This window comes from Streptopelia decaocto (genome assembly GCF_964273445.1).
Source record: "Streptopelia decaocto genome assembly, chromosome: 20".
Classification (NCBI taxonomy): domain Eukaryota; kingdom Metazoa; phylum Chordata; class Aves; order Columbiformes; family Columbidae; genus Streptopelia; species Streptopelia decaocto.
This window is the reverse complement of record NC_138675.1, coordinates 404,049-416,053: the sequence shown is the minus strand read 5'-3', so window position 1 is coordinate 416,053 and position 12,005 is coordinate 404,049.

Here is a 12,005-nt window from a genome sequence, read left to right as displayed (position 1 = left end):
GGCACCAACAGAACCCAGGTCTCTGTCCCCTTGGTCATGGCAGCTGTCTCTGTCACTGAGGCCTATGGGAAGACGTTGTCCTCATGGCACTGGGGCCTCGTTGCCTCCTTGCAGCCCCATGGGGAAGTTGGAAGTTGTTGTCCCAGTGTTGTCCTTCCCTCGGCCTTGCAGACCCACATCCCACGGTCCCTGGAAGAGCCCTGAGCCATGTGTGAGGGACAGGATCCCCCTTCCCATTGCCTGGAGGACATGGCTTCTCCTTTCTGCTTCAGAAAGCAAACCAAGGGGTTTCTAACAATCAGAGCTGAAGAGAAGACTCAAAGGAGACCTTATGGTGACTACAGCTTCCTGACAAGGGGAGAAGGAAGGGTAGGAACTGATCTATTCTCTCTGGTGACCAATGACAGAACCCAAGGAAATGGAAGAAAATGTGCCAGGAGAGGTTTAGGTTGGACATGAGGAAAAGGTTCTTCAGCCAGAGAGTATTGGACACTGGAACAGGCTCCCCAGGGAGGTGTCAGGGCCCCAAGCCTGACAGTGTTCAAGAAGAAGCTGGACAATGTCCTCAGACACATGGTGTGAACTGCGGGGTGACCTGTGCAGGGACAGGAGTTGGACTCCATGATCCTTGTGTGCCCTTCCCAACCCAAGAGATTCTATGATTCTGTGAAATACTAGGTCAAAAGTCCATGTTTTCACTGTACGGATGAGTTGCAAATATACACATCATGTGCATGTCCATTGTGTGCATGTGGTAAGATGAACCCAAGGGAGCACAAATGCCATCAGCTATTCCTTGGGGTGCCATAAAAGTCAGTGAGACAGAGATGGTGTTCAGGGGTCTCTTCCAACCTGCATTATTGTAGGATTCCATGAATCTTTTCCTTGGAGAGCTCTTTCACGTCAGAAAAGACAGAGGAAGAAGGAAAAAAAAAAAAAAAAAAAAGAGGCAGAAGCAGAGATATAAAATGCCCCAGTGTAAATACAGCAGCTCCTCTGAGGAACGTTTCTCCACTCAAACCCTTGATAGGAAATCTATTAGATAAATTTGATGAAACCAGCTTAGTTTTATCTGCTCACACACTGGACCATAAGGAGGGCGATGGTTGGGTACGATGTCATGTGGTCACTTGTGTCTCAGGAACTCATAGTCCAGTAGGAAGCCAATGGCTGTGGAGGGGACTGTGAGGTCACTTCTGCCTCTGCAGGGGATTGGCCAACAGCAGGAACATGGCTGGGAAAGGACTGTGAGGTCACACATATGAGACAAGCAATCAGGCCAAATCAGCATGGCTTTATGAAAGGCAGGTCCTGCTTGACCAACCTGATCTCCTTCTATGACAAATTGAGTGGCTTAGCAGATGAGGGAAAGTCTCTGTCGTGAGGAGTGAATCCACCACACAGGATGTGGATGTTGTGCACTTAGACTTCAGTAAATCCTTTGACACCATATCCCACAGCATCTCCTGGAGAAGCTGCAGCTCATGGCCTGGATGATGTATATGCGATGGGTAAACAACTGGCTGGAGGGCTGGGCTCAAAGAGTTGTGAACGGAGCCAAATCCAGTTGATGGCCGGTCACGAGTGATATTCCCCAGGACTCAGTATTGGAGCCAGTTCTGTTTAATCTCTTTATCAATGATCTGGAAGAGGGGATCGAGTGCACCCTCAGTAACTTTGCAGATGACACCAAGTTGGGGGGGGAGTGTTGATCTGCTGGAATGTAGGAAGGCCATATAGAGGGATCTGGAGCTACTGGTTCATTAGGCTGAGGCCAGTTGTCTGAGGTTTAACAAGGCCAGGTGCCGGGTCCTGCGCTTGGGTCATAACAACCCCGTGCAACACTACAGGCTTGGGGAAGAGTGGCTGGAAGTCTGCCTGGCAGAAAAAGACCATCCCCTCGTAGTTGGTGCTGGAGAGGTCACAACTCGAATCCTCAGTACAGTTTTGGGCCCCTCACTATAGGAAAAACCTTGAGGTGCTGGAGTGAGTGCAGAGAAGGGGGACAAGGCTGTTGAGGGTCTGGAGCACAAGTCTTCTGAGGAGCAGCTGAGGGACCCAGGGGTGTTTAGCCTGCAGAAAAGGAGACTGAGGGGAGACCTTTTTGCCCTCTACAACTATCTGAAAAGAGGTTGTAGCATGGAGGGTGTTGGTCTTCTCCTGAGTTGCAAGTGATAGCGGAAATGGCCTCAGCTTGTTGCAGAGAAAGTTCAGAATTGATATTAGGAAACATTTCTTCATGGAAAAGGTTGGGAAGCAGTGGAACAGGCTGCCCAGGGAAGTGGTTGAGTCACCATTTTTGGAGTTGTCTAAAAGATGTATAGATGAGGTTCTTAGAGACATGCTTTAGTGCTAGAGTTAGGTTATGGTTGGAGTCAATGATCTTAATGGTCTCTTCCAACTCAATTATTCTATGATTCTGTGATTCTGTGATTCTATGCTTGAAGGGTTATTTCCCAGATGGTAGAGCTTTCCTTGGAGGTAGGAATCATAGAATCATAGAGAGTGTTGGAAGGGGGCTTCAAAGGTCATCTAGTCCAACTCGCCTGCCTTGAGCAGGGCCATCTTTAAGCAGATCAGGCTGCTCAGAGTCCATCCACCCTGGCCTGGGATGTCTTCAGGGATGGGGCATCTACCACCTCTCTGGGCAAACAGTGGTTGTGTTTCATCACCCGCATTGTAAAAAATGTCTTCCATGTGTCTGGCCTCAATCTCCCCTCTTCTAGTTCAAAACCATCACTGCTTGTCCTATCGCAGCAAGCCCTGCTAAAAAGTCTGTCCCCATCATTCTTATCGGTCTCTTTTAAGTACAGAAACATGGCAATAAAGTCTCCCTGGAGCCTTCTCTTCTCCAGGCTGAACTACACCAACTCTCCCAGCCTGTCCTCCCAGCAGAGCTTTTCCATCCCTTTGATCATCTTGGTGTCCCTGCTCTGGACCCTCTCCAACAGGTCCACATCTTTCCTATGCTGAGGGCTCCAGAGCTGGATGTGGGACTCCAGGTGGGGTCTCACCAAAGAATTCCCTCCCTTGACCTGCTGGTCATGCTCCTTTGGATGCAGCCCAAGATATCTTTGAACTTCTGGGCTGCAAGTGCACGTTGCCGGCTCCTGTCCAGTCTTTCACCCACCAAGTGCCCCCAAGTCCTTTTCGTCAGGGCTGCTCTCAATCCCTTCATCCCCCAGTCTGTACTGATAGTGGGGGTTGCCCCAACCCAGGTGCAGGACCTTGTGTTTGGCCTTGTTGAACCTCAGGAAATTCGCGTAGGTCCACCTCTTGAGCTTATCCAGGTCCCTCTGGATGGCCTTCTGTCCCTCAGGTGTGTCAGCAACACCACTCAGTTTGGTGTCATCTGCAAACTTGCTGAGGGTGCACTTAATCCCACTATGTCATTGATGAAGATATTAAACAGTACTGATCCTAGTATGTGGCCATCCAGATACTGTGCCGTTGACCACCACTCTCTGGGTGTGAACATTGAGCTAGCTCCTCACATACCAAACAGTCCAGCTATCAAATCCATATCAAATCCATCATCTCCAATTCAGAGAGAAGGATGTTGTGAGGAACCATGTCAAAGGCTTTACAGAAGTCCAGACAGATGACATCCATAGCCCTTACTTTGTCCACTGAGGTAGTTACTCCATCATAGTAGGCCACTAGGTTAGTCAGGCAGGACTTGCCCTTGATGAAGCTGTGCTGGCTGTCTCAAATCACCTCCCTGTCCTCCTTGTGCCTTAGCACAGCTTCTAGGAAGTTCTGTTCCATGATCTTCCCAGGCAAGAGGCTGACAGGTCAGTAGTTTTCAGGATTCTCCTTTCTACAGCAGAGAGAAACACTGCCACACAGAGCAGCTTGGAACGTGGAGACTGGACATGAGGAGGAAGAAATATCACTCAAAGGGCAGTGGTGTGGTACAAGAAATCATCCAGAAGGAGCATGAGATTCGTCCATGTCCTTGTGTTTCAAGGAACAGAGCATGAGAGTGGAGACACATCAGTGAATGTATGGAAATACCAGGCTGAGAGCAAGGGGAGGAAGTGAGATGGGTGTCTACAGCCTGCAGGGAAACAGAAGCAGCTGTGGGACAGTGTAGGACAACCTGTGGTGGAGATGGCAAAGGGCACTGGTGAGACTGGATGTCACGAAGAGAAACCAAATCTTTGTCCCCTTGGCTATGGCAATTCTCTCTGCCACCAAGGCCTGTGAGGAGACATGTTGTCCTCAGGCACTGGGGCACCTCATGGCCTCCTTGCACACCCCCGGTAAGGCTGAGAGCTGTCACCCCATTGTCCTTCACAGTATCACAGTATCACAGTATGTTTGGGATTGGAAGGGACCTCAAAGATCATCTAGTCCAATCCCCCTGCTGGAGCAGGAACACCTAGGTGAGGTCGCACAGGAACATGTCCAGGCGGGTTTTGAATGTCTCCAGAGAAGGAGACTCCACCACTTCCCTGGGCAGCCTGTTCCAGTGCTCTGTCACCCTTACTGAGAAGAAGTTTTTTCTCAAATTTAAGTGGAACCTCTTGTGTTCCAGCTTGACCCCATTACCCCTTGTCCTATCATTGTTTGCCACCGAGAAGAGCCTGGCTCCATCCCCATGGCACTCACCCTTTATATATTTATAAACATTAATAAGGTCCCCCCTTAGTCTCCTCTTCTCCAAACTAAAGAGACCCAGCTCCCTCAGCCTTTCTTCATAAGGGAGGTGCTCCACTCCCTTAATCATCTTGGTTGCCCTACGCTGGACCCTCTCCAGCAGTTCCCTGTCCTTCTTGAACTGAGGGGCCCAGAACTGGACACAATATTCCAGATGTGGTCTCACCAGGGTGGAGTAGAGGGGAAGGAGGACCTCTCTCAATCTACTAACCACCCCCCTTCTAATACACCCCAGGATGCCATTGGCCTTCCTGGCCACAAGGGCCCAGTGCTGGCTCATGGTCATCCTGTTGTCCACCAGGACCCCCAGGTCCCTTTCCCCTACACTGCTCTCTAATATGTAATCTCCCAACCTATACTGGAACCTGGGGTTGTTCCTGCCCAGGTGCAGGACTCTACACTTGCCCTTGTTAAATTTCATTAGGTTATTCCCCGCCCAACTCTCCAGCCTGTCCAGGTCCCGCTGGATGGCAGCACAGCCCTCCGGCGTGTCAGCCACTCCTCCCAGCTTGGTGTCATCAGCAAACTTGCTGATAGTACACTCAATTCCCTCGTCCAAATCGTTAATGAATATATTGAATAATATTGGCCCCAGCGCTGACCCCTGAGGCACTCCACTAGATACTGGCCTCCAACTAGACTCCGCACCATTGACTACCACTCTCTGGCTTCTCTCCCTAAGCCAGTTTGCAACCCACCTCACTACTCTATTGTCTAGACCACACCTCCTCAACTTAGCTGTGAGGATGCTGTGGGAGACTGTGTCAAAGGCTTTACTGAAGTCAAGGTAGACCACATCCACCGCTCTGCCATCATCCATCCACCTTGTTACATTCTCATAAAAGGCTATGAGGTTGGTCAAGCATGACCTACCCTTGGTAAAGCCATGCTGACTGCCCCTAATAACCCTCTTATCCTAGATATGCCTTGAGATGGCACCAAGGACAAGCTGTTCCATTACTTTCCCAGGGACAGAGGTGAGGCTGACCGGTCTATAATTACCCGGGTCCTCCTTCTTGCCCTTTTTGAAGACTGGAGTGACATTTGCTTTCCTCCAATCCTCGGGCACCTCTCCCGTTTCCCAAGACTTGGCAAAGATGATGGAAAGTGGTCCAGCAATGACTTCAGCCAGCTCCCTCAGCACCCGCGGGTGCATCCCATCTGGACCCATGGATTTATGAATGTCCAGACTATTTAATTGCTCCCTAACCCAGTCCTCATCAACTAAAGCAAACTCCTCCATTGACCTGGCTTCATCCGGGGTCTCAGGGGTACGGGGCTCCCCAGGACAGCCTCCGGCAGAGTAGACAGAGACAAAGAAGGCATTCAGTAATTCTGCCTTCTCTGTATCTTCTGCCACCAGGGCACCCACCCCATTCATCAGTGGGCCTACATTGCCTCTGGTATTAGTTTTATCTGCTACGTATTTGAAAAAGTTCTTTTTGCTGTCCTTGACCCCTCTCGCCAGCTGTAATTCTAAGGAGGCCTTGGCTATCCTAGCTGCCTTCCTACATCCAGGCCTTGGCCTGTCTGCTTCATCCAACAAAACCAGGGTTTTCTCAGCACCTCAGCTGCCTGCACATTTCCCTTTGTTTATCTGCTATCATGGCCTCCAATTATCTGCTTTAACGAGTCTCTGGGGAGGCTTTGCTGGTACTTGCCCTCAATGGAACTCATTAATACTTCAAGGAACTTAGTACTTTTTTCTTCTGACTTTGACTTCTGGAAAGGTTTGTGCAATCTCCTCTCAGCACCTGAGGTTCAAGGATTCAGCACCAAATGCACCATGGGGCTCATTACACTGAAGAAGGCTCTAAGAAACCATATCTCTTCTTGTAATTTCCTCTAGTCTTGTACAATTAATTAGAGAGGTTTCCTACTGTAGTTACAGAGAGTGATTTCAAAAACCTTTTAATAAAAATTACTCTTTTTTTTTTTTTTTTTGGGTAAAGTGTATAGGTTTGTTGGTTTTTTTTTCAGTGTGGAGAAGAAGTGATTGCAGCATTATCTGATGTTGACCCAGGGTCTCTCCTAACGAGGTCTGGACTGGTTGGAGAAGCTGTCCCCCATCATTTCTCTCATTGGCCACCTGGGACCTGCATCCTTTTTCCTTACACCAGACTTCTCCACTGCAGTCTGCAGCTGGATGTTCCAGCTCCTTTGCACCACCTCCCACCTGCTCTCCTTGGAGCTCTGGCTGCACACAGGAAAGAGGGACTTCTCTTTACTTTTGAACAAACAAAATAAAACTGATAAGATTCATGATTAAAAGAAAAGACACTCCTCAACTGTATGCCAAGGACAAACTGCCACCAATGAGGTTCACCTTCTCCAAGGCATAACCATTCAAGAAATGTTTTAGAGAGAAAGGAAATTATAAAAACAAACAAACAAAACAACAACATCAAAAACCCACACAATGAAAGAGCTGCCTAAAGACAGAATTAGACAGACTACTGAAAGACAAGGAAGCTTTTAACTCCTTGAAGCTGAAAGCAGCAACTGGATTGTTGACAAGTGTGTGAGTGATCAAACAGTAAGAGGAAGGGAAATACAGAGAGCAATCACAACTGCTTGTGCACAAATCAGCTGCTAGAAATGGGACCTCAGACATGGCCAGTTTATTTAGGGCAGGACGAAATACATGGAGGATGAGGGAGATCAGATGCACAGCCTAACAGAGAGAGTGCTGAGAAGGCAAATCTTGTGGAAGGTCAGAAGTTCTCCTCTTGCTCTTAATGCACATCCTGAAAAGTCTCATTTTGATCTCATGGGAAAACACTGATATTTAAAGTATTCAAAACAAAGAAAAGAGAATTACAACACCAAGAATGTTCGATGCTTAAAGTTGCAATAAGACATTTCCTTCATTCAACATCTTTCATTTGGTTTCTTTTCCCCCCATTTTTAAAAAATGTTCTCTATATTTGTCTCCTACCAAAGCCTACAGCATTAAGAAAGATAATCCTTGTGTCTTGCACAGAGTTGAAGGCACCAAAAAATGCACTGCCATGGACTGTCAATGCCACTTTTTACTCTTGGCACAAAGTGAGTCATGCTCGAAGCTCTTGGCCACTCTTGCCTGATGGAGGAAAGAAGGATAAAAAGGCTAATTGAACTGTTCTCTTTTTATATGGCCATGTTGACATTGTTCTTACCAGATCTGTGTTATCTGTCTTTCTATGCAATCACAAGGAAAAAAAAAAAAATCATGTGTTGCAAAATATATAGAAAATTATACAATTGTGTCCAGTTACTCAGCAAAATACATTTTCTACCAACACTCTCAAAGGAAGAATCTTTCATCTGAGAAACTGCTGTCTCCCAAGCCTCTGTGACTTGAGACAGGAATCTGGAGAACAAGCAGCAGTGGATGGGGATCAAGTCAGGGGTCACTGGAACTAACACAATCCTTTCCAGTCTATGGGACAGGAGGGGCAGCACCCAGGAGCTGGGACAGCAGGACGATGTCACAGTGAGGCCACTCTCCACCATCTTGGAAAGCTCATGGAGACTGGGGGGACTCCCTGACCACTGGCAGCTCTCACACAGTGTGTGCACTTTTCAGAAATGGCCAGTGGGTGAGCAGGGAACCAAGGGCTGTGCCCCAGAACATGTCCACTGGGACCCCATTTCTGGGTGTCTGAAAGAGAAGGTGACAGGGTTTACTCAGAGGTGGTTGTGCCTGTCCGTCCTCTTTGCTTTCTGTGAGGAAAGGACAGGGTTGCTGTGCGTGGGGAGAACATCGATGGTCTGTTACCTGAAAGTCATCAAGATATTCAGTGTCACCCTCTGTAATATTCTTGTGTTCAAGGTGGGATATTATGGTCTGTGTCAGTGTGTAAGTAGATGAGTAAAAAACAATCTGGATGGTTGGTCTTGGAAAGGTTCTATAGAAAGGGAGAAACTTTCCAGTCATGAGGACAGTCAAGCACTGTTTCCCAGGAGTGTGCACCCACTCTGGCCCAGAAAGTGACCAAGATGTGTTTGGATAAAGCCCTGAGTAATCTGGTCTGACCCTGATTTGAGCAGGATGTTGGTCAAGACACCTCCCAAGCTCCCTTTGAGCCTGAATGACGCTGTCCTTTCATCCTCCTCATGTTTTCAATTTAGAGAAAGCTCTCAAGTTCTCTCTGACCACAGGAATAATTCACAGAGGGTGCAGGGCTGCTTTACAAGTGCCCCCAAGCAGCCCTGAGCACATCTTGTGCATCCTTTTTCATTTGCGCCCACCCAGGTTCTTCTGTTTTGCTATATCCTCATGCCCACCTTGTTAATCCTTTCAGAGCAGGTTGCTCAACAGGTGTCAGCATCCATGTCCCTGTGGGAGAGAGGATGAGAGTGCAGCTGGGAAGGCATGAAGGACACCAACGTGCAGGGCAGTGGAGGCCACCTGAGCTTTCAGCCAGGGCCAGGAGGGACCAGGGAAGCTCTGCTGGGCTGCACTTTCTACTTCCACCTGGGGGAGAGCCAGGGCTCTTAACTATCCTATTTATCTACCACATTAACCAATTTCTATCCCATTTCCAGCTTTGCTTATGCAAACCTCCAGGAAGCTCTGCCATTTGGCCAGCCCATGTGCCCCCTGTACTGACAGAAGGTCTGTCTCCAGTCCCAGCACTACGGCACTCATGTCCCCTGCTGCTACCCAGCATTTTCCTCCTTGCCCAAATCCATTCTTTTCCACCCAGGAACCAAACTGGCCCTGATGGGAAGCTTCTGCTTAGGACCCCTTTCAGCATGTGGGCAGAGGGATCACTCTGAGGCCACCCTAAAAATTCCAGCCCTGACCTTGAGCAAAGCGGGTTCCTGAGGACGCTGCTGCGAGTGTTGGGGGGTTAAAAAGCTGAATTTCACGTTGCAGGGGAAGATCTTTCTGCACTATTTGCAGGAGATCCAAGGCTGCCAGGCTGGGAACTTCACATCTTGTTGAAGTGCTGGGAGTTGCAGTCCTGGGGCTGCCAGGCCACCATGTTTCAGGCCCGGTTTCTGCTTCAGTCCATCCTTCCCCCTGCTCAGAGTCATTTTGAATCTTCAGACCGTGCTCAGAAATACTGAAATTTGTCCCCAGCTGGTGAGGGTTTTGCCCCTTTGAAGCCCTGTCGAGATGTTTCACTCAGGTTTGAGCTTGGATTGTTCCTTGCGATGGACGGAGACACTGCAGGAAGGTGAGGAAAGGAAGTAACAAGAGACACAAGTAGGGACAGGATTCCTTCATGGATGAATTGCACCAAACCTTCACCCTTATGAATGGTTTCTGAACAGACAGAAAAGGGTGCACTGAGCCAAAACGGTGACTTTCCAGAAAACCTTTTCCTTTCCTTTCCTTTCCTTTCCTTTCCTTTCCTTTCCTTTCCTTTCCTTTCCTTTCCTTTCCTTTCCTTTCCTTTCCTTTCCTTTCCTTTCCTTTCCTTTCCTTTCCTTTCCTTTCCTTTCCTTTCCTTTCCTTTCCTTTCCTTTCCTTTCCTTTCCTTTCCTTTCCTTTCCTTTCCTTTCCTTCTCCTTTCTCCTTTTTCTTTGCCTTTTGCCTTTTGCCTTTCCTTTTGCCTTTTGCCTTTCCTTTTGCCTTTTGCCTTTCCTTTTGCCTTTCCTTTCCTTTCCTTTCCTTTCCTTTCCTTTCCTTTCCTTTCCTTTCCTTTCCTTTCCTTTCCTTTCCTTTCCTTTCCTTTCCTTTCCTTTCCTTTTTTAATTCCTTCGGTTTTTTTTTACTCTTAAAACTGCGAGCAGGTCCCAGGGAACAGCTGCTGATGGAGCTTTCAAAGATTTAGACATATCCAGATTGTGAAAGTAGAGTATAAAAAACATCCTCATGGAGGAATCTTTGCAGTTTAGTCTTAGTCTAAGTGTCTCAGGTAGTTGGGTTTTTTGTTCAGTCCTAATCTAAAAGGTCTGATGGCTTCCCTCCTTGTCTAAAGAAGAATGCGGTATAAAATATAAAAATAAATACCATCTTTTTGGAGGGATCTTGATGTTTCAGGCTCAGTCTAAGTTTCCCAAGGAGTTGTTTTCTTTTTTTTTCTCTTCTGTGAAAAATATTTTGCTGCTTGTGGATTCTCAAAATGTCTCATTTGTGAGTGGAGAGGATGGAAGTGTGATGTTAAGTATAAAATTTTGCATTTGTAAAGGGATTCTCATATTCATATACACACATGAATTGGCTTATTTATTTTTCTTTTCTGTATTTCTGTTGTTTTCAGAACACACAGATGACAATGCCCCACTCCCTAAAAACTCACCAGAAATTGTTGGAAGAATCGTGGCTGGAGCAGTTAAAGCTCCCGGCAAAACACACATTTTGTAAGTATTGCTAGGGCTTTGCATTCTTTGTGAGGCATTTTAGTGTGGTTTAACCTTTTTGATGGTTATTAGTTTACAGTGGCATTCAGATTGTATCTTGCTTATTAAAGCAGCTGTTAGTTTTTGCTGTGATGGGGTGGATTTGAATGGATCTGACCCAAAGTAGACAGATTTTTCAGCCTCTGTTTTTATGCCTGCATTTTTAGGCCCACATTTTTCAGCCTAAAACTTTAGGCCTACATTTTTAGGCCTGATTTTTCAGGCCTACATTTTTAGGACGTGAGGTTTGAACTCTGAGAGTGGTGACTCTTCAGATGATTTAAATGGGTTTGTTCTTGGGGTTGGTTGTTCTGAGACCCATGTTGTAGATCCCATTTCCTGGACATGGAGAGATTCCTTGGTTTATGTGTTTGCTTTTATAGTAAAGACATTGTAGCATAAGCTTGGAATTTGTTCCCATCTGGGAAGAGTCTCATTCTCAGTGTTTGTCTATTTCTTCCATTTGGGTGAGAGGGGATATAGCAGGTATTTGTAGGCCCCAAAACTGAGGTTTTTGCACACTAAAGATAAAGATCAAATAAATAGGAAAGAACAAAGTGACAGATTAATGAGTATGTGGAATCTCAGCAAGTTTTCAGGTGTCATAAATACTTCCTAAAATATCGCAGTGCTTTCAATATTACTTTAAAGCACTTAAAGGAGTTTCTGGCAATTAAGACCTTTTTATTTGGTTTCTTTTCAGTCTGTTGCAGGGCTCCGAATACCACAAACCCCTTGTAACTGCTTTCAAATGACATTTCTACTGCTATTTCTAGTCAATGCAGCATATATTTTATGACATATTTAGTATTTTGTTGCTTTTTTGGTAAACATGGCAAACACCTGACCACAGTGCTTGGGCTTCCAAAAAGAAACATTCTTCTAAAGAGATTTTTGCTGTGTCTTTGTCAGATGACTGAGTAGAATGATTTCTCACAAAGTAGGAATGTAATTTTGGGTTGTTTATTTTCAGTTGCACTGAATGCACTGAGAAGAGTTTATGTATA